Source organism: Gouania willdenowi, chromosome 8 (genome assembly GCF_900634775.1).
Source record: "Gouania willdenowi chromosome 8, fGouWil2.1, whole genome shotgun sequence".
NCBI classification, from domain to species: Eukaryota; Metazoa; Chordata; class Actinopteri; order Blenniiformes; family Gobiesocidae; genus Gouania; species Gouania willdenowi.
This window is the reverse complement of record NC_041051.1, coordinates 8,164,524-8,188,842: the sequence shown is the minus strand read 5'-3', so window position 1 is coordinate 8,188,842 and position 24,319 is coordinate 8,164,524. Positions and strand designations below refer to the sequence as shown.

Sequence of the window (24,319 nt, the reverse complement as noted above, 5' to 3'; positions counted from 1 at the left end):
AGTGTTAATGTTTCACTCACACTGCTAGTCTACCTGCCAAGTCCCTAAAATGGAACGTAGACCCTCCTGTTTGTGCAAACACTGTCTCACTGTGGAGGCCTCCTGACCTTCTCACTCACTGCAGGGGTTACGTTTGGCTGTCACTTCCTCTCTTTCCTCTCCTTGTTGTGTCAACGTTGCAAACCCAAAAGACAAGTTGGTGCGAGTGAAGCAGAGAAAGATCAAATACACAAATCGGGTGAATTGCTGTAACAAACGGAGTTAATATTTAAAGGGTACCTGTAGGGAAAATGTGTATTACATAAAATGTGTTTAATGTATTACCAATAAACTAAATATGTGCGCCTTTTTTGTAAAAAAAAAAAAAACACACTTCTGGCATCAACTATGGAAAGTCGCCATTTTGGACAGGATTCGTTAATTGGCCTGGCCTTTGGCTTTAAATAAATGGTGCACTGTGGGAGGTAGAAGCGTAACAGCTCTGTTTATGTTATGGGAAGTGTAGTTTTTCTGTTCCCTCTCGGCGCTCAGCAACCGTGTGTAACCTCTACTTTAGTGATAAAAGTGCAGCATCCAGGTTATTTGTTAGGAGAGAATTACCGTATATATCACCTTTCTCACCAACTACGTGTGCTGACTCAGCATGCAGAAATATCCTAATGGACAGAGCAGAACACACCAGCAGAAACGAGTCATGGCTGAGTAGTTACGTGTTGGAAGTGCACAAATATGTTGAGCAACTCTGATGAAAACTGGATGAAAGGATATCTGTTCATGGACTGAAGGATGCGCTGAGGATCAGCACCTGACAAATAGCTAAGTTCTTAAAGAGTTCACAATTTATCCACAAGGAAATAAGAGGGAACAATCAAGTGGGGGTGCCATTAGTGCCATGATACCCACCCATAGTATCCCCTGTAAGCAGAAACGTAATAGTGATCTGAACAAGTACGTTTACAAGCTGCATTAAGACTTTCTGTGAAGAAGATCTGTCGGGACCGCGACTGGTTTCAGACGTAACTTTGGCTTTGTGCCCATTAGCTTAGCCCATTAGCTTAGCCCACAGATCCCTCTCAGAACAGCTAGGCATGTATATCACCAAATTTACTCAAAGCGGAAACATTTGAAGTGTGTATCCCGTACCGATATTATGGAGCCAACGTCTGGATGACTCTAATTCAGTGTCGTTATTTGGCTTAGAGACGCAAAAGAGATGTTTTTGTGGGGGGTTTTCTCTTGTTGTTATAGCAACCATTGGCGTTACACTTTGCCATTGTTCAGAAACTGTAGACCAAAGGAACACTGTTGCCTAGCAGCAGTTAACAGGAATCAATGAAAGTGTGTCATATCCTGACCAAAATGGCGACTTCCCATAGTTGATGCTCCAAGGTATAAAATTGTTCTAAAAAGTCCTTTTAATGTGTTTCTTTCATAAAAGGTGCATATATTTTGTTGATTGGTAATACATTAAACAGTTTTTTTTGTTATATACATTTACACTACAGTTGCCCTTTAAGGATTTGTGGACCCTAAGTTTAGTTCTATCAGTCCTGAGTTTGGATGGGCAACAGAAGACATTACAGTTCTGTTGCTGGGAAGAGGCACATCTCCACCCCTCTGTGTGATTGGTTGGTGTCTCCCCCCACAGCCCCACCCCTCCAAAGGCTTGGTATCTTCTTTGAGCACAGCCATCTGTCACAAACAGGCAGTGAAAGCCCAACAACTGTTTCAGGGAGCCAGGTATTTATGATTCAACAGTGACCAAAGTGTGAAAACAGAGAGAGAAGTAATTGAATCCTGCAGCTGTCAATATGCAACAGCAGTTGACGTTACAGTATGACCAAGCTTTAATAGAAGAAGAAAAGATAGAGCCTGACGTGACCTACCAGCTCTATCCATGTGGACACAGGAAACAAGAGGAAAACGGCTCTATGAATGTGTTACTGTACATTATCAGTCTCTCTCATGTCATGGAAATATGTAATTATTAGAGACTTTGTAATTAATGATCTTGATTAATTTAAAATAATCGCATAATATTTGACAATCCAATTTAAATGGATTTATTATTAAAAACAATAAACAAGCTTAAACAACTAAATTTTGTTAATTATTTTCATCACTGAGTGCTAACATAATGTGCAATATGAATAACAAATATTATGATTGCATTGTTGCACAAACTGAAATTTGAATAAGTTATATTCATGGTTTTCTGGATTTTTTTTGTAAACTTTCTAAAACAAAAGTGTTTTACTTACAAAATATATCGGGGTTATCTAACTAATTACTTTTTACACCGTTACAACGTCGTTATCGTTACTGAACGCTAAATGCGGTGCGTTACATGCAGTGATTGAATAAACTGTTTTCTGAAAGCTTCCCCGGCTTCTTAAGCAGCTGTTGTGAGGAGGTGGGTTAGAAACAAGGTGAGAGATTATGATTGGCTAAGGCGGCGTCATGTTTCATGGTAGCCAATCAGTGCCACACACACACACACACACACACACTACAGATTAGATGAAGCAGCAGAGATGGTGAGCGTGGAGCAGTCTGATGAAAAGCTGTCATTTTTAAGGTGACGATACAAACACTGCTTTAAATTAGTTGTGGTCAAAAACAAGAACGTGTATGTGAAGTGTTCATTATGTCTAGGAGAGAAGACTTTGTCCACATCTGTTGTAAGCAACTCAAATTTAATGTAGCACAACGACACACGTATCTAAAAATCTGAATTATTTGACATACAGTATATCAACTCTTTTTTTTTTTTTTTTTTTTTTTTTTTAACAGTAACACAAATAGTTACTTTCCTTGGTAATGAGTTACTTTTATTATAGAGTAATTCAGTTACTAACTCAGTTACTTTTTGGAACAAGTAGTGAGTAACTATAACTAATTACTTTTTTAAAGTAACGTCCCAACACTGGTTACGACCACAAACTGCAGTCAGGTTGAGACCCCGATGAGGACCACGAGCATGGAGATGAGCTTCCCTGAGACGGTTTCTGACAGTTTGTGCAGAAATTCTTTGGTTATGCAAACCGATTGTTGCAGCAGCTGTCCTGGTGGCTGGTCTCAGATGATCATGGAGGTGAACATGCTGGATGTGGAGGTCCTGGGCTGGTGTGGTCTGTGTTTGTGAGGCCGGTTGGATGTACTGCCAAATTGTCTCAAAACACCTTTAAAGACGGACTATGGTAGAGAAATGACCATTCAATTCATGGGCAACAGCTCTGGTGGACATTCCTGCAGTCAGCATGACAATTGCACTCTCCCTCAGAACCTGTAACATCTGTGGCATGGTGCTGTGTGATTAAACTCAACATTTTTAGAGTGGCCTTTTATTGTGGCCAGCTTAAGGCACACCTGTGCAATAATCATGCTGTCTAATTGGTATCTTGATATGCCACACCTGTGAGGTGAGATAGATTATCTCTGCTAAGGAGAAGTGCTCACTAACACACATTTAGACAGATTTGTGAACAATATTTAAGAGAAATAGGTCTTTTGTGTTTATAGAAAATGTTTTAGATCTTTGAGTTCAGCTCATGAAAAATGGGAGCAAAAACAAAAGTGTTGCGTTTATATCTTTGTTCAGTGTAGTACAGAACATTCCAGAGAAGTAGAAACTGAACAGTGTAAAATAGTTAGAATATCTGTGGCATGAATTAAGCAGAGCAACTGATGAAGTTGACGAATAGCCTTTCTAAATATCAGTTCATAAGTTGGGTCAGCGCTTCTAGCCCCGCCCACATCCTCTACCGCTGAGAGTGGTCGACTGTCCACTACAAACATTTATCCACTGACTTTGCTCATTTGTCACTCATTGACTTATTCATTCTGGCTCTGAACCCCGTCATCTTGAGCATGTAGCACGCTAGCTGTCCATGCTAGCCGACTGTGCTAGCCTCAGTATGTTTAGCATTGAGGTGGTAGCGGAGGCTGCAACGCTCAGGTGATCAGCAAACTCTTTCTTGCACAATTTGCACACAACTGGGCTTTTGTTTTCCATGATAAACAAAAATAGCACCCAAAAAGCATAACAACGACTTCTCCTTTTGTTTTTCAGGCTGTGTTCAAAATGTCATGCTAACAAACTGCTGATACTAAGTCTGACGTCAAAATTAGTGTAATGTGCATTATTAGATATAAAAAGATTGAGTGTGCGAGAAATACCCAGATATATACTATACAGGGACATTTTTGAAGTATGCACAATGGACACACTAGTCATATTCAACTGCCCCATGGTGCATTGCGAGAAAAACGTAAAGTCGTCCTGGGACAAGTGTCACAGTCTGAGTTTGTTTTACAATCTCAGTACGTGACCGCTACGTACTGAGATGTACCCGTGCTGGATTAGCCACGCACAGAGATTGCTGTACTGATTTTAAAAAATGCTTAAAACATCAGTCGACTATCGATAAAAGATGAAGATGAATACAACAGCTTATTATTGTAAAGTTACATTAGGTTAACTGTTATTTATAGCAATGTATATTATAATCATGTTTTTTGGAAAAGAAATTATTCCTTTTCGTATTGAGTTTTATTATAATCATGTCTTTTTTTTAGAATAAACTATTTTAATTCTCATTGCGATTGCTGCATGAGACTCTATTACTTACTGAGATTGTCATTCAGATTGCCATACTGAGCTTGCAATGGGAAATTAGTGAAAGGAAGAATACATTCTTGAAAAGTATATTCCAACATGTGCTTTATTTTTATCCAAACACAATTCATGTAATAATAAAAGAACAGCATAGAATAAATTATTAAACACATATGTTTTGTTTCTCAAATGCAATATATGTAATAAAATTAAAAAAACAGCTTAGAATACATTCTAAAACACGTTTTTTGCCCTACACCATGAAGAAGATTAACCTGTCTATCCTTTCTTTGTAGTGTTGGAACCTCTCCTGCCTCGTATATTGAGCAGTTGTACATTTTTTCCCAAGAAAATGAGACATTCAGCACTCGTCAATTAACATTAGCTTTGAAATTGAATTTTTAATGTCAGCACAGTGGAAGTAGCTAAACTCATTTTCCGGTAGTGGGCATGCTCATATTCGATCTCAGTACGAGATAAACTCAGACCGTGACACCGGCTTCAAACATCCCCGTTTCAAAGCAAAATCATCTCTTCTCGTCTTCCATAAGTTTTAAACACTTTTGTAATTAGGGCTCTTATTTTGAAGTGAACCAGAAGTGTTGTCAGTAGAAATGTGTTTTTTGTGAGTTTTATGGATCAAATGACCACATGATATTTTACTTGGTCACTTTCTCACTTAAAATGTTTTCAGAACTTTCAAAGGTGGAGATATTTAGCCTCAGTGTGCTTCAGGTTTGTGTCGTTGTAGGGTCCAAATGCATCTTTGGAAACTTGGAAGTATACTTCAGTGGGAACGGTCACCATCCTAATCACACTTATAGTATATAGGAGATCATTGAGTGTATAGAGTATAGTACGTTAGAATGTGATTTTGAACACATCCTGTGCATTAGCATTATGGATAAATTGGGAACTCTTGAAATGAGAATGGTTACGCTCTGTTTGGAGTGCAAAAAAAAAGCAATTAACTGCTGTTTTTTTTGTGCATTATTTTTCTATAATCATTTAATTGCAATGAACACGTTAAAGTCCCAGTCCCAATATTAACTTTCTAAGTTTTCCGGTTGTTGGAGAGTAATAAGTGTAAAATAACAAGCATCAGTTGCTAAGACCAGCAGCAACACCAGCACACAACATAATTTAAAAATCACCTGCTTTTGGAACATTAGCTTTATTAAAATGGGTAAGCAGATAATTACAGCAGCTGACTGTTTGTTTTGTGTAATTCAGGTGTTTTGACCCGACCACCTGCAGCTACTGCACACGTAATTGGATAAATGTCATGATTAGACGCATTAGATATCTTTATTTTTGGAAGCTTTCAATTTTGTATTACAGCGTGTGGGTCCAACCACCTCCACTGTTTAAAATCACCATTCTCAACTGCATAATGTACTTCCTTTAAGTAGAAAACACACATCTGAATCGTTCTTAAAGGCCAAAGCTTGAATTTGGGGCTTGAACTTGATAGATAGATATACTGCATATAACACAACTTACACAACTTCTGCTAAAGAGGAGTCACTTCCTCTTCCTCTCTCCGAGCTCTTTATCTGCATGTCAGAATGAATAATTAATCTGGCTTTTGATTTCAGTCTTACCTAGTTGTATTATTGGATAATGCCTGAAAAATAAACATCATTGTTGTAAACAGAGTTAAGCCTTTGTTGCCAAATCTGCAAGTCAAACATTTGAAATGACATGACATGTAGAGAGGGACGACTGACCCTTTAAACACACAGGCAGAAAATTGTTTTTTTTTATACTAGAACATCACAGAGGACAAAACAACTGCAACTTGCACAAATATGATATACAGGACTTTTAAAATGATTGATGGGGACTGGACAATGCCTGCCTAATGATTTCTATTTTTCTTTCTTGTTATTTCAAGTGTTTTCTATTTCCTTTTTTTTTTTTTTTTTTTTTTCCCATTTCCATGTTTTTCAACATGGAGCATTCTAAAGAGGTCACAGGTGTAGCACCGAGCATTAAGATATATCTAATGTATTACTAACATAGTGGCATGGGAAATTCTTGTGTAATATCTTTAAAAACTGTATTTTGTCCAGGGTTGGTGTGAATTATAGTTGTAATCGCGTAATTGGTAATACATTTAAATTAAGATGTAATTATAATTGGAATAGACTTTAAAGTTCTGCTGCTAGTGTATAAATGTGTGAATACATCAGTGAGATGTTAGTCAGGTATGAACCCAGCAGGTCTCTCAGATCTATGGACACAGGTCAGATAGTGGAGCCCAGAGCTCACAGTAAACATGGTGATGCTGCTTTTAGTTGTTATGCTGCAAAGAAGTGGAACAAACTGCCAGCAGAGCTGAAGTCAGCATCACATGTGAACATTTTTAAATCAAAGTTAAAGGAACTATTTTTCTCTACTGCATATGATTGAGAGAGAGATTTTTGGTCATGATGTGTTTGATTTTACTGATTATTTTAAATGTTCTTATTGATTTTAATCTGTTAAATGTTTTCTGTTGCACTTTTTGATCATGTGAAGCACATTGAGTTGCCTTGTGTACGAAATGCGCTATACAAATACAATTTGCCTTGCCTTGCCTAATTGTAATTGAAAAAAGCTGTTGCTGTTATGACCATAATTTAAATGTAATTAAATTCAGATAGTCGACTTTGTAATTGTAATTGGTATTGAAATTCTAGTCAATTACAATTTCATTAAAACACAAACCTGGGGAACCATGTTAGAGTTCTGTCATACACTTACGTAGTTAACAATTATTAAAATATGTTTCATATCAAGTTCACTTGACGATCATTTTACCATTTTGAGAAAAACTGCAGGATTTTGGAAAAATTTAGTTTTTTTTCAACAGATGTAAATGAGCAGTTTTGCTATAATCTGGTACATTTACAATTTGTTTCAACTTGTATATGATTGTTCATTAATGTGTGTTGTCCCCAAATAAATAAATGAATAAATAATTTACAACTAAAATGTAAATTAATCATTTACATAATAAATTATGTTTTTTCTGTCATTTTCACTTTCTCCTGGGGGCCGAATCGGATGCTTTGAAGGGCCGGATTTGGCTCCTGGGCCTTGAGTTTGACACATGTTCTCTAAACTTTTCATTTATATTTGAGATAGCTACCTCACGTTTGCATTGTTTCACGGGTATTGTTCAGTGTTTTACAATAAAATAAGATTTTAACATCCTAGGTGTGTGATGTCAGTTATTGGGATTGGCAGGTCAGGCTTTTTAAAAACCCCTCGTTAGAATCCTACTTTAACTGACGTACCGTCCTCATTGCTTTGGAAAGAAAAACAAGGTAAAAAACATTTAAGGGTGATGACATTTCCACTAAAACAAAGTGGTCATAGTAGCCGCTGGCTGGGGTCAGCGTATGTGGGCTGTAATGACCGGAGAAGCTGCTGATCTTGAGCAAGACCAGTTTGACACAGAATACATTTGTGTGTGTGTGTGTGTGTGTGTGTGTGTGTGTGCGCGTGTGTGTGTGTGTGTTACCCATCTGCTAGTGTGACTATCTGATGTCCTTCCAGAGATTATAAGGGTCAGCAAATAAAAGTGGAGGCTAGGGATGAGGGGAGGTACAGGCAGAGATGGGGTTTTTTTAACAAATATTTGCTGCAAGAAAAATGTCAAAAACACCATGTCCGAGGGATGTTTAACTAAATAAAGAGTTCAATCACTGGGTATGAGGACGTAAGGATAGCATTCAGACTTAGCGACGCAATCTCTCTCATGTTTTATTCATTAAGGGGGCTTTTGCTTTAGAGAATGAGACAAGGAATTATTATGAATCATTTGAGCGCTTCTAATGTGAAGCCGCTGACCTTTTCTTTTAAATGAAGCCATGGTGAGATCATGGAAGTGTAAAAGGCCAAAGCGTTAATCAAGAGGACGTCTGTAGTGAAACATACGATGATTCCTCTGGTTTTCTCAGTCGATAATTCCCAAAATATCCCCAGTTCAAGGACACGCTGTGGAAAGGTGGTGAGACCACACTGCTACTGTTACAGCTTTGGCCTGGCTCTCCATCTCAATCCACCATCCTTGTTCTCCACCACCTGCTTTCAGGCAACACGCTCCCATCCCATCTGCTGCTATTCCCAAGCGGGGGAAACACAGGGGGACAGATGGATGAATGGAGTGATGGTTGGAAAATCGGAAAAGGAAAAGTAAACAGTCGGGTCAGAGTTGAAAGCAGCTTAGTATCGTTTATCAGCTTTAGATATACTGTACGGAGAGCTTAACAGGACAGATGATATAAAGCAGCACTTCTTAGCTCCTGATTTGCACTCCATGGGGACTATACTTTTAGTCGCTTAATGCCGTTTTTTTTCCACTAAACATTTGATAAAACCTCATAGTTGTAAGACTAAACATTTAATCTCTGAAGTGAGAAGATCAAAGAAAAAAGGAAATGTTTTACATCTCCAACTTTTATTACACAAACAACACTGACCAACAATCCACTTCATCATAGGGATGGGCATCATTTATATTTCAACGATTCTGATTCCGATTCTCAATTTTGATTTCTGTTCTAAACGATTCTCAATTCCGATTCTTTGAGTCGTGCAGGTAAAAAGGTCACAAATTTCACTGGATAATTTTTCCATTTGAAAAAGCCTTTACGCCATTTTTATTAATTCACTCCAGCAGAGACTATTTAATAAGAGCCTTAAAAGACATGAATATAATGAAAAGAGTGGATGGACGGAAGCATAAACATACAGACTTTCACACGGACACACACGGACCTCAGTAAATGCGGTAAATGGAACAGGCTTCACTAGAAGGCTGGCACTAGGACTTGGAGGTGGAGTAAATGTGTCCCAGTGCTGCATTCACAGGCTGTAATATCACCAGTTCATCATTTTACCAGTTGTTACAGCTACTATCTTTACCAGGGAGCAAATATTTATTCCTGGTGATTGTTTTCCGGAGTTTTATTGGGCTTTTTATCGATGATTAGCTCCCTTATCTCCCTTCCGCTCTGCGGTCCAAACTGAAACCGTTGACACACACACACACACACACACACACACACACACACACACACACACACACACACACACACAGACTGCAGTCGCAACAGTAGCGTTCTGAACCTTATACATAAACAAACAGAACAAGCCGCGGAATCAAACTAGTGCGGGCATTTAGGAATCGAAAAAAAGAATCAAAATGCAAACATCTTCGTAATGGTTCTGGAACCGGACGTTAGGAACCGGTTCTCGGTGCCTAACCCTACTTCATCAACACTAAGGCTGTGTTTAAATGTCACAATCTGTACTATGCACTACAAACTTAATGATTATATACTGTCTACTATATACTCTATGGTTAGGATGATGACCGATGATGAGCGTTCCCACTGAAGTATACTTCCAAGTTTCCAAAGATGCATTTGGAACCTACAACGACAATAACCTGAAGCACACTGAGCCTAAATATCTGTTGATTCTCCACCTTTGAAAGTTTTGAAAACATTCTAAGCAAGAAAGTGACCAAATATAATATCAACATGTGCTCATTTGATCCATGAAACTCACGTTTTAACATTTCATGCAGACATTTTGGGGAACTTCAGACCCTCTATTGTACTACTGACTAAACTTCTGGTTAACTTCAAAACAAGAGCCCTTTATTTACCTGATACTGACAAATGCTCCTCATAAACATTCAACTGCTTCTGTGTTCGCAAATGACATCAGTGACCATTGTGTTATTGCAACAGTCCGAATGGCAAAAATTCCTAAGCCTAAGTCTCGATTTGTCACAAGATGAAATATGAAGCAATTTGTGGATCAGGCATTTTTCCATGATCTTTCTCATTTTGATTGGAATAGAATTCAGCAAAATTCTGATGTTGAAAGTGCATGGACATTTTTCTATGATGGATTTGCCAATGTTGTCAGTCGGCATGCCCCTTTGAACAGGTACAGAATAAGTGGCAGAAACAATGCCTGGTTTAATTCTGACTTATCGACCTTACGGCATGATCGCAATGTAGCATGGGCTAAAGCCTACAAATTGGATCAGGATTCGGATTGGCTGCACTTTAGGCAATAAATGTAACGTCCAAATTCAAAAAGCCAAGGGGAATTATTACTAAGCTGAGACTACAAAAAACTTGAATAACCCAAGGAAGATTTGGAAGACAATGACATATTTATCTGGAAACTCAAATGCTGTTGAGTTTCCCTCTTGTATAATTAAGGACCCCCAAACAGTTTCTGAAAGATATGTGCTGCTTGACTGCTTTAATTAACATTTCATTGCTTCAGGGTCAATATTCGACTCTTGTAGTCATCCTCAGAAACCTCCTACAATGGTCCTAAATAGCCCCTTTGTTTTCAAACCAATTACAGTTTCTCAGGTAAATAAAGCACTTTAGCACTTGAACGTAAAAAAGAAAGCAGGTCCTGACAATTTGGAGCCACTCTTTTTAAAATTAGCAGCAGATTTTATTGCTCAACCCTTAACTTATCTTTTTAACTTATCCATAACCTTAAATGAAATCCCACATACCTGGAAGACTGCCTATGTCCTACCCTTACATAAAGGAGGTGACCCGACTATTCTATATAACTATCACCCTATCTCCAAACTCTCTGCTCTGGGTAAAATACTAGAATCCTTGGTGAGTGAACAGCTAAAATTATTGTATTAAATTGTAAATTGTATTAAAATCATATTTTATCAGTTTACTAGTCAGGTTTTAGGAAAGTGCACAGCACAGTCACAGCAGCCACCAAGTTTTTAAAGGATTGGACAAAGAACAACAGTGTGCAGCACTTTTTATTGACCTTTCTTAGGCTTTTGACACAGTCGACTATGCTGCTGCATAGACTCCTAGACATTGGTCTAGGGCAGGGGTCTGCAACCTTTTCTCTCAAAGGAGCCATTTTGCCTCCTCTCGCCTGGATTAAAATCCTTCCAGAGCCGAAAAAAAATACCTTCTCAATGAAGACAATACAGTGTATAAAATTCTATACAGTTAAAATAGTATCTAATAATTTTATGAGTTAATGAAATATATCAAGCATGCATATTAAGCCGGTATGTTGGCAATTAAATAAATCTTTCCCCACACAAATAAAATCTGTATTTTCTTCCAGAATACTCTTTTTACTGCTCCTCAGGGATGGGTTAAGTGCAGAAGACAAATTCCAATAATGTACTAACATTACATGGCCAATTAAAGGCGAAAGCCCGATTTAATCTTAATCTTTAATCTTAATCTTAATCTTTAATCTTTAATCTTTTTGTTATTTTTACACTTAAGGTTACCCACGGGTGCAGGGAAAGTTGATGGTCTGTAGAAGTTTCAGGAGGCGAAGTAGGAAGGTGGCAGAGTCATTGCACAATGTGATTTATTTTTAGATTAACCAATTGTTTTATCAGAGTTTTATTTGAAGTTAATGTCATTAATCATCAATACCCTCTGTAAGAAAGAAGAATTCATAATTTTAATATTTTTTTAACCCTCCTGTTGTCCTCATTTTCTGTATACACCCTGTGTCCTCCGGGTCAAAATGACCCGTCTTCACTAAACCCCCAATATAAGCAGCTTAATTGAATTTAAACACCAAATTTCATCTTGCTTGAAGAAACAACTTGTCATTCACCACACAATGTGTGAATACCTGAGTTTTCCCTCTTAACTTGTATTTCTATAGCTTAAGAAAAGAAAAAAAAAATGTGCAAAAAGGAGTTTTGAATGCATTTTTATTCATCCCAATGACTCATTTTCTTTCTTTTCTTTCTCCAGTGAACAATTTAAGACAATATACAATACAAAAATATGAAAAATAACATAACCCATTCAACTAATTAGCACATGTAGGGCAGTATGCAAGTGCACAGCCTTTGCAGATATATGTCTTACACCTGCAGCGCACAGTATGTGTTTTACAGTCCTTCTTTTGAGGGCAGAACTGACATCTCTTCCTCTTACTTGCCCTAGCTGGGGAAGTGGCTGTGGTAGCTGGATCCTCAGGTTGATCAGGAGCTCCTGCACTCTGAATAGCTTTCACAACTGCTGCTGAGGCTTCTGTGACATGCTTCCTTCTTTCAATGAGTGGAATTACAAGTGCCTTTCCTAGTTGCTCCAGGAACACCCTCCTCTTGTTCTGCTTACGAGACATCCAGGTCGGGTTGATCTCTCTCCAAATCACAAAGGCATTGTAGGAGGAAACATCAATGATGTTGTGGAAGATGACCAGGGGCCAGCGGGCAGTCATCCTTCTGCAGCTGTATGTTCCAATCACCTTATCTAGGTTGTCCACACCTCCTTTGTTGCGGTTGTAGTCTAGGATGATAACTGGCTTCCTGTCCTCACGATCGCTAATGTCACCCTCTGCGTGCAGTGTGCTCAGAAGAACTACATTCTTGTTTTTCTTTGGGAGGTAAGAAACTAGAGTGGGTGGTGGGCGTGAAGGCAAACTTTGTTGAGAAGACCTCTCTCTCCTTTGACGCAAGCAGTGCAGGTGGGAGCTCAGGCTTGTTCTTTCGAACTGTACCATGGTGATCTTCCTCTTCAGGAGCTGCTGTCCGAGTTCATAAGAGGTGAAGAAATTGTCACATGTCACATTGTGACCCCGCAGTCCCTCTGTCATATCAAGCACAACTCGCATCCCCTGGTTCTTCTCTGGGCATCCACTGGTCGGCTTCCCGGTATAGACTTGCATTTTCCAAGCAAAGCTTGATTTGGCATCGCAAGCCACCCATGACTTGATCCCATAGGCCTGATAAGTAGGCCTGCAGGTCAGTCTCATCCATCTTTTTCCAGCTGTCTCCATATTTGCGAAAACCCTCCAGATTTGTCATCTCCAGGATTATTTTTTCTATTGCAGGTGTGATAAACAGGTAGAATGTAGAGACAATGTCATGGGTATGAGAAACGGCAAACCTTGTGGGTCCTGGGGTCATCTTTATGACGTTTTGTTCTGCATGCCTGCCGTGTTGGTCATATGCTGCTGAGGACCATGTTATTTTGCCATTTTTTGAAAGGAAAGTCTCTCTTTCAGCTTCAGGGTTTTCTTCTTCAGAAGATGATTCATCTTGCTCTGGGTTATATTCCTCCCCATCTTCTTCTTCTGATAAATCCTCCACTTCTGCTTCTGAATCAGAGTTGTCTTGCTGGACATCTGAAAAAATCAGCTCTAGAGCCTCTCCAACGTTATAACGCACACTCATGGCTTCAGCACAGACAGAATTCGGGGTCGTGTCATCTGCAGCACCTTTATAACCTCTGGAAATCCACAGAAAAAGAGCTCTGCAGTCTGCGAGAACGCCTTTGTGTTGTTTACGTCTGCTACTATCTTGTTCACGTTTACTACTAATTGATCTGAGACTGATCAAAGGCACAGCGGTCCGCGAGAAGCCCACCTGATTTGTCTTCTTTACTTCTGCTACTGATTGATCTGAGACACAACTAAAACATTGTAACATTATGTGGTGTGTAAATAACTCTGTGACCTTGATTTCAACTCTTTTTGCCTCACGGGTCATTTTGACCCGAAGACCACCTTTGTACCTTTTTTTGTACAGCTTACATGGAAATGTGAATAAAAGCAACGTTTCACTTTTTCTACTGTTGGTGCCAATATAGAAAAAGTCATAAAATTTCAAGTTAAAAAAATCTCGTTTAGGGGATTTCTTTTTGGTTTTTAACACAGTGGCGGGTCATTTTGACCCGAGGACAACAGGAGGGTTAAAGCAACAGGGAGCCATTGCAAAAGAGTCAAAGAGTCACATGAGGCTCCGCAGGTTGCAGACCCCTGGTCTAGGGGAACCAACTATTCACTGGTTCCAAAATGGTCTTTCTGAACGAACCCAGAGTGTGCAGGTTGATGGGAGCACCTCCAAGTTACTTCCTGTGTCCAAAGGCATTCTACAGGGATCGGTCCTCGGGCCATTGTTATTTCCATTTTATATCAATAGCCTTGATTAAAATGTTGAGGACGCTAACTTTCATTTTTAATGCCGATGACACAGTCATTTATTGTTTGGCACCGTCATTAAAAGAGGCCCTTTGCAAGCTGCAGGCAGCTTTTTCAGCAGTTCAGTGCAACCTGAAAGACATGAGGCTAATGTTAAATGCTTAGAAATCCAAAATCATGCTGTTACTTTTTATAAATACCTTGGAATTATGATTGATTATTCCTTCTAGTTTCAGCCTCACATTAGCAGCTTGTGAGAAAACTTAAATTGAAACTGGATTTTTATATTAGAAATAGATTGTGCTTCTCTTTTGAGATGAAAAAGCGCCTCGTTGAAGCTACTTTCCTGTCCATGTTGGACTATGAGGACATTGTATACATCATGCTTCTTCTCAGCTTCGTCACTCATTGGACACTGTCTATCATGGTGAACTGAGATGTATTACAGGCTGCAAAGCTCTCACGCATCATTGTTCCCTGTACGCATGCGTTGGATGGTCGGCTCTATCTTTACGCAGATACATTCACTGGCTTGGTTTGACCTACAAGGCAATTCTTGGTTTGCTGCCTCCCAACCTTTGTAGTCATGTGACCCAAAAACCCAGAAATAACTACTGTCTGCAGTCTAAAGATTTGTTTTTACTCACAGTTCCGACCGTCCTTACTGAACATTGGAAAAAAAGCCTTTATGTATTCGCTCCATGTTCATGGAATGCGGTACAGAAACATTTTAAACTTACACAGTTGGTCACACTAGGAGAGTTTAGGACCCTTTTACAGCACCTGGAAACAAAAACTTCACCTTGTTCTTGTTTTAGCTAACATATTTTAAATTATTTGGTGGATTTAATAGTTTTATCTTTCATAAGCTTTTACTCTGTAACAGTACTTTTTATTGTTTTTATGTACTTGTCTTCTGTGCCATTTATTTGCTTTAAGAACATTTTAGTATTATTTTGACACTGTACAGGTGCTTTATGTACTGCTGTTAGGACACTCTTGTAAAAGATATTATTAATCTGAATGTGGTTCTCCTGACTAAATAAAGGCTAGTTAATTTTGACGTGAGACTTAGTACGAGTAGTACGTCAGTGTACCATTTCAAGCACAGCCTATCTCATATTATTACTATGTGAAAGTGGCGCATTAAAGCATGCCTTCCTGCTCTTTCATTGGCTGTGACCTTGTCGATTGATTCGGATTAAATCACTTTCCTTTTTTGACGGCAATCTGTGATTTATTTATGATTCAATCACAGAAAGTGGCTTTTGTGGCATTTCGAGCTGTGTGCGTTAATGAAGCCGACCTGTAATGACTTCATTGCTTTGATTGGACATCATGAAGAATGTGTGACATGAGGATCAGTGTTACTGGGATGTCTGACACGTGTGTGTAATTGATCTTTACAGTGATGCTAAAAGGAAAGCACGTGGAAGGACAGGGACTCTGACTGTTGTTTACCATTGGGTGGACGTCAGTCGTGCGTGTCTGTGTAAGCGATCAAAAATTACGTACAAAAAAGAGAGCTCAGGAACAATTTACTGTTATAGTTTCTGCAGCGACTGTAGGAATAACCATTAGTTTGTGTAAATATACGCAGATGACACAACAGGGAATACGGAAGTCACAAAGCAGCCATTTTCACTATTTAGACGTCAGCCATTGGGATTTAATGGAAAATGTATTGCTTTATCTGTCTAACACAGTGGTCCTCAAACGTTTTTGGCTCTAGTACCCCCTATCTCTTATTTCTGAATCCAAATACCCCCTTTGTCCAATTTTACTTACAAAACACTTTGAAAACCACTATAGATCATAATGATGGAATGATTGAGTGATAACACACATTTGAAAGAATCTCATTTTTTTTAAATAAGTGGAAAGAAACAGTATTTAGTGCAGTGGTTCCCAAGCTTTTTTTGGATCGTGACCCCATTTTGATATCAAGGATTTCTGGTGACCCCAAGGACAAAATTCATTTTTGATCATTTTTTTTAACTCAGATTTTTATTTATTTATGCTGCATTCTAGTTGAACTAGATTTATATTTCAAAATGTGAAAGCATAGAAATACAGTTGTTAAAGATTGTGTATTGTTTCAATTTAAAATAAGAAGAATAATTACAACATTTTAAAAATCTATTTAAATTTTTCAGAAATTTTAGGCGACCACATTTAAATTCCAGATGACCCCAAGGTTGAAAAACACTTTAGTGGCTCCTGAATATATTTATTTCTATAGTTTTTATAATTTCCGGTCATTTCACGCCTGGGGTGGGACCAACATCTCTCTCTCTCTCTTTCTCGTACCCCCTGTAGTGCCATTGCGTACCACGTATTTGCTAATTCATGTGACTGTAAATCAATGCTGTTCAATAAACGCCCTTTTTTCTCTTTTGGTTTAGCAATAAATGTCAAAGAAATACAGGTAAACCTTTCTTTGATTTAAATAGTTTATTTTAATAGAGATTAAAAAGAAAGAAAAAAAAAGTGGGGCATATGTTTAGCGTGGCAGATTCATTAAAAGTTTTCAGTACATCCAATTTACTTATTTGGGTTAAAGCTGCAGTATGTAGAATTTTGAGACTTGTAAAGAAACACTCCCTTCCCTGTTTTGAAACCTATGGCCCCTTACCGGTATCCTTGTGAACGCGCAGCGGACCTCCGCGGGGTCGTTTTCTCCCAAGTTTGTTTGGTCCTTTAAACTGTTGCTTCTCCACATGGGTCTTCCTTTTTCTGCTTTCTTTGCCATGTAACCGTTGTGCCTAATGCCACGATGGGGACTTCTGCTGGAACGTCCGTCATTGTACTTCACTACAATGGGCGTGAACCTCTGGTTTGCTGAAAAGTTGCGTAATGCTCCTAGATTCCTAAAGCTCAATAATAAAGCCAAGAGAAGGAGCAAAAGTCCAGTGTCATCTGAGAATACTGAATTACAATACGCTCAATGGTGATTATGGATTTTTGACCACATGAATCCAAAAAAAATTACATACTGCAGCTATAAGAGCCCTAATGGATACAGTTTATTGTGTTCACAGGAGAACTTCTTCACTGCAACACCATTTGTTTTAAAGTAAAAGTGGGACGATATACCGTGCGACAATATTGCAATATCAAAATGTCACAAGATGTATGCATGTCCAGAGTAAGTATGTCCAAAGTTAAAGTTGAATGAAATATACTTTTGATAAGTCCTGTATTCCACACAGGATTGAGGCACAGTTCCAGGCAAGATCTCCAATCCTTGGACCGCTGGAAACTGAGGACCTGACGGTGGCTTGGACGACATGACAAGACAGACTGACAGTGTGTGTGAGCAGGGCAGACTAAATAGTAGGGGACGGAATCAGAGGAAAACATAATCAGGTGCTCAGGCAAGTAACTGACTGTGGCAGGAGGCTGAGACTAGAAAAGACGAACAAGACAAGACATGAACATGACAGACACAACCCGACCTGGTTATTTTCACAGTGATAAATCAAGAGTAAAGAACAAATTAGGACCAATCTATGTCTTGGATTCTCTTAGCAACATTCATCTTTATTTTGGTTCAAGGGTTTGCCCTTAAAGTACAGAAAGAGACTTGACTATTGACATCCCTAAACAAGGGAAATCATAGATATTATTATTGGTAAAACTAGAAAAAAAACAATTATTGTTTCTTCCATTGTTATTTAAATGGGCAGTATTATGAAAAAAATCACTTTATAACAGTTTTGCTACAGTAATATACATTCCTTTAGCCTCATTCAGGGCCAAAGATGAACAAGTTCTGTTCCCTCCCTCCCTTGCTATTCCACATTTTGTAAAAAGTCAGCTCCCAACGGGTGAGTTGGATTTTTCTCGCGGTTTGACGTCACAACGTGGAAACTTCTCCCCCAACACACCTGGCTCCTCCTACACTATAAGAATGTGAGCTCCTCCCTCTCAAACTACCTCTCAGGTAAAACAAACACTGCGACAGCAGGTTGATATGAGTTAATATTACAGTTATTATCTTTACGTTCAGTAGATAATCCAGTATATAGATAAACCAGAGCGCTCACAATCAGTTCCATTTTTAGTAACCATTATACCGCCTTGTATTGCCTATATAGGATGATCTGATGTGTTTGTGACTCAATGTGACACAGCGGTTGGACAAAACAATCGACTGTCGTCTTAAATGGACTATAAACCTTTTTCACACTTCCACATTTTAAACCGGAAGTGGTGCGCAACAACTTCCTGTGGCTATAGCTTTAGCTTTAGACAGTGACAAAAATGGCTCAGTCTTGGCGCGGTTGTTTTTGTTCTGTTCCTGGTTGCTCTTGTGGGGCAAGAAAAAAGTGTCATGGTAAATTGTATATATTTGTCATATGGGTTAGATAATTTTAGTCAAATATAACCATTACATTTGCAGGACGTGATACAGCACCAATGTGTTGAACTTGATAGCTGTGGATATATTCTTCATGGAAGAACTTATATCCCTTATCAAGTTTGTTGGTTTGGGTATTCGGCGCTGCGATTGCCTCTGCATCAGCGAGCGAAATAGCTGGCAAGTTGAGCAACGCTGTTGAAAAAACAAGAGCTATTTTCTCTTAGACCCGGAAGTGACTAGGCACCAGGAGGCGCTACTTCCGGTTGTTTTGAAAAAGGTCTATTCCTGTGACCAGAAGAGATGTGGATGAAAAGAAAGTGATGTAGAAGCTCATGTGAGTGTTTGAAATTGCTGACTCAGCTGATAGTTTACTTCCCTGCGGCGCTGCATGAGCGGTCACAATCAGTTTGATTTTTAGTAGCCGTAAAACCACCTCGTATCGCTTTTATGGGATGATCTGACTCGTTTGTGACCCAATGCGACTTGGACAAAATAATGGACTATCATCTTAAATGGACTATTCATGTGGTCAGACAAGTAAGGAGGAGAAGGGAGACTGTTCATGATTTACTACTGCTGCTGTGATAAACACACACTGGAGCAGCGCCTGAAGTAGCGTGTGTGTTTACGCCCGCTCATGCATATGCATGAAGGGCCAAAAAATGGCCTGTTTTTAGAAGCACTCCGAAAGTGACTTTTCAGAAGGCTAAAACTCCAGAAAACAGACGAGTTTGTGAAAATTAACCTCAAATATCATGTTGTTGGGGTTCTTAGAACAAATGGAGATGGGTGAAAAATAGCATAATACTGGACCTTTAATAAAATATTAGTTACATAATATCTATAGGGTCCAAAGTCAATGTACTTTCTGGACGTCCAACAGGAACCTGCAGCAGCTGGAGGTGATTTCTGTAGGTGAACCTGTGGATGTAAATCACATCACACTCATCGTGCTCGCTGCACTTCAGCTGTGATTCATATTAGTCCCATAAAGCATGAAGCGAGGGCACTTTTAGACGGGTGAAATATAAATCCCACAGCACAGAAGCTGGTAAACGCTACTCCCCCCAGTACGACCCATTTCTAAACACTTGGGGGATACGTTCCTGGATGTTTCTATTGCGTGTAGCAGCAGAGGCCAAAAGCTCAAGCACCATCCATGCTGTGAGCTATGTTTGGGTAATTAAAAGGGAGTATTTGTATATCTCACATTCAGATGCTCATTCCAGCACAATACAGAGGCAACACAGTGACCTTGAAGGTATTAAGGCATGCCCATCTAATCTTTGGCCGTCCCCTGAGGCCATCATAAAGCACACGCTGTGCTGACACTTCAGGGTGTGAGGGGTGGAGGCAAGAGTTATGTACGCTGTAAAAGAAAATAATACTGACGGAGTGTAGTGAGCAGAGCGAGCGTGTTTATGGTTGATTTCATGCAGGTACCTACCAGAACAATACTCTGTGCTCTTTAGATATTGACCTCCTTTGAGAGGTCCGTGAAAATCAGCGATTACGTATATTGGATGAGGTGCATGAGGGAGGAGGAACCAGCAGGATCTAAGCAATGCATGGTTTTTTCTGCATCAATGGTAGGTTGTTACAATGGGGAATGTCTTCTATACTTGAAGAAATAAACATAATGCAGGACACAATCTGGACCATTCAACATAAGTTTAGTTTTTTACATAACATGTTTAAGGTGTTTTTAACATGCAGTGGTGCATGCTTTTCATTCTCACATTTATTATCTTCTGTGCTCAGAAATGTGGCTCATAAAGAGTAAAACATGATACAAGATTTTCTCGTTTGAGGTGTGTCCAATTCTGCAGAGGTATAAAAATTACTGATGTATCCTACTCAAGAAGAAGTACTGTTACTTGACTGAAGTACTTTTGAAGTACAAGTAAATCCTGCATAAAATACTCTAGTACAAGTAAAAAGTAGCTCCATTAAATAATAAATAATAAATCTTGCTACGGTTACCTTGCATACAGTAAACATCCTTAAAAAGGAAGAGACCAAATCTTGCACAATTGGAATTAATTTATTTTTGACAAAGGCATCTGTATACAAAAAAACCTTTGTTAAAATGTACAATTATTTAAACTATGTTAAGCTACGTTTATGAACTCTAAAACTGAGAAAATAACCTCCATTCAATGCAGTCTTGGTGCCGTGCATTATGTTTAATCTGATTGGTCGGCTATGATATGATGCATTTGATTGTTGTCTGGTCATTTACTTTTTTTTTTTTTTTGTAGTTTCAACCAAAAAAAAATGATTTACTCAGTAACAGTTGGGTGTAGAAATGTAATTAATTACTTTACTTCTTTTAAAACATGCTTAAGTACAAATAACATGACTAAAATCATTTAAAAATATACTCAAAATGTACAAGTACCCACCCATAAAAGCAAATCAATTACCAAATTTGTGTGCACACATGATGGCTGGAAAAGTAAAACAACACAACATGCAAACGTTTCCATAAAAACTCTTTTTTGTGAATCTGGAAATTGCATTTAAATGAAGGTTAATGTTGACATACAAATTTAATCCGGAAACACAATATTGGAAAAGTGACCTAGCCTACAATCCTGGCTAAATCTGTTCAACTTTCAATTTCCTTCAGACAATGACTAAGATTATACCTTTCCTAATCTGTTAACAGAACAGAAGGACTCAGCAGATATTCAGTTTTTAAATCTCTAAACTTGTTTGTGCATGGGTTTAAAAAATTTGTTTCGTGCAAAGCTTAAAGCTCTCCTTTACTGCATCGTGACCAGTAAAATGTGCAGCTTTTATAAATTATAACAGCCTATCAGTGCGTATCAGAAATATTGACAAGTAAGGTCGATATGGATTAAATATTTATAGATAGTGAGATGGCAGAGGTCGAACCACAGATGTCCTTGTGTCCTGTGGCAGGACTCCATCAAAACCAAGAGGTTTTAATTTGTTAGCAAATCGCTGAAGGTCAGCAGGTATGTTAGGATTACTCCATCCTACTGGGACAGAGCACTGCTGTTCATTGGTCCCCTCACACAGAGTATTGACATCCAGTAGCAGTTAATTAAAAGGAACGCTTCACTTTGTCGACCTTTAAAGATTATACTTACCTCCAACACCAGATCGTTTAATGTAATGTAAACAGAAACTGTAAGAAGAAAAATTCCCAGCTAAAAAAAATATATTTATCAAAGTAGCATAACACCGATGTGTTTGGATGCATTTTTAAACTGCCTTTTTGCATTTATATAGCAGAAGAATACTTTTAATTTCCTTTCCTTTCCTTATCTATCTATCTATCTATCTATCTATCTATCTATCTATCTATCTATCTATCTATCTATCTATCTATCTATCTATCTATCTATCTATCTATCTTTAAAACAGAACCCCCAAAACCAGATCATTGAATAGCAAAACTACTATGTTGACCAGAGAAAACAGTATAATTCCCAATGTAGTGTGCAGTTAAAAGAAGGTTGTTTTCTTCTTAAATGATTTGAAACAAATTGAATAAAAATAATTATTGGGTTGTGTAACTGTGGGCTTCCACTGGATACATCTCCGCTGCGCCACGGCACCGATCCAGTTTTTCCCGCTATCCGCCATCTGGTAATCCCCACCGGTTACGTTTTGAGTGCGCCACAGTGCACTCCGGTTGGACGACTATGACGTCACGAGACAGAGCAGTTCTCATGATATTTATATAATGTGTGATTAAATGTTAAAATGTGTGTTATAAACGCAACAATAAACAGATAAACAGGTCAGTGTTCCTAACGAAGGAGTACAAGAAGGTTGGACTCTGGATTTGTCATAGACACAGTTTTTATCAACAGCCAACAGAGAAGAGATAAAACTGCACCAGTAAAACATGAACTAAATCAAAGTGACTGCAGTTTACAGTGCAGTTACAGTATGAGAGGAAACAATACAGCGACTGTGATTTAGTTTTTACACATTATAATGTTTTCGTAATGTAAATTACTTGAAATATAATTTGAGGTGTTTTATTTTGAAAAGTAACCGGAAATTTTATTGTGGAGTACGTGCCTTACTTCCTGTTTAGCTTCATTTACACTGTGTTGATTGATGTGTCGTGCTCCGGTGTTCGCCAGAAATAGAAGCCCTGTGTATATCCGGCAAAAGGCACCGAACTGACAGACACGCACCGCAGCGGACCCAGTGGACATTAGCATGTAGACTAAAGTAAAAACCTATCGGCTCCAGTGGCGCGGTGGAGACATAATAAAGCGGAGCCGCATCCAGTGGAAATTGGGGGTTAGTTTTCTGTTAAAGGCACACTGTGTAACTTTTGTCCACTAGGGGCGCTAGACCTGTAACTTTTACATCAAGCGCACCTCGTGACCACAAGCGCCGCAACACTGTCGCAAAAATCAACAGTCAGTCGGGCCAGCCTGCCTTGTCTTTTGTCTATTGTGTATGCAGACAGTAGTTGACCTGTAACTTCGGATTGGCGGCCGGGGTCGGGGGGGACGGGCGACCCGGCGTGCGCGGGGTGGTGTCCGGCGGAAGGCAGGTCGGCGGAGGGGGCCGGGTCTCGGCGGTGTCTGCCTCCTCTTAAGCAGTTTAAGTTTCGTTTTGCTTGCCTTGGCAATGACCAGGAGTCGAACAGATGGAAAAATAGTAGCAAAAGCCTTAGCCCAATAAGTTTCTCCGAGCCTGTGGTCACGTGACTGCCGTAAAGTGAAACGTTCTCCAGACGGTCCGTCTCTCCAAGCTTACATGGTCGGTATTTCAAGAGAGAAGCCCTACTCGGAGCATTGATACTGACAAGGGCTGTATATTGGCCTGAGGAATCATTTAAAATAACTCATATGGGTCAACTCTTTAGGTCAAAAAGTCTGCGGTGTGACTTTAAAGGGATCCTCCACCGTTTTTACAAGTCTGGCCTAAAACCTTTGAAATGTATTCATTAACTTTTAAAAACAGGACTACTTTACCGTTTAAGCCATCTTGAAACCATGTGATTGATGATATCACACAGCCCCACTGACTGTAAACATCCCATTGTTTTCTGTTGGAGTGACACATTTAGCAGCTTTTTTAGTCAAAATGACCACTTGTGCTTCTTGTGGTTGCTCTAAACAAATAGGAAAAGTTAAAGATTTTGATGGAACCCTTTTTTGTTTACCAAAAGAGGATAAAAACATTTGTGACCCGAAAAAAATATGGGATTGCATGGGGGTGACAGTTCAAACTCTGCGGTTTGGTAGGAGACAATGAAGCAGAGAAGAAGTGCTCTCCTCAGCATCCTTTACTCTCCTTTAAACAGTGCACGGCTAATGGTTTAGTTGGCTCCCACACTAAAGGACTTCTATCCTCAGGGTTTTTGCATCTTCAAC

The 24,319-nt window shown here is 39.0% G+C and overlaps 1 long non-coding RNA gene across 1 annotated transcript; it reads right to left on the bottom strand.

Moving 5' to 3' along the window:
* Positions 1-5,604: 5,604 nt before the first annotated feature.
* On the bottom strand, positions 5,605-24,013 carry LOC114468652 (uncharacterized). The gene is made up of 4 exons (XR_003674660.1): positions 23,895-24,013; positions 21,760-21,762; positions 9,010-9,016; positions 5,605-5,616 (listed from the first exon to the last, which is right to left on the bottom strand). It is a non-coding gene; the product is annotated as an uncharacterized LOC114468652 (long non-coding RNA).
* Between the last annotated feature and the right edge of the window lie 306 nt (positions 24,014-24,319).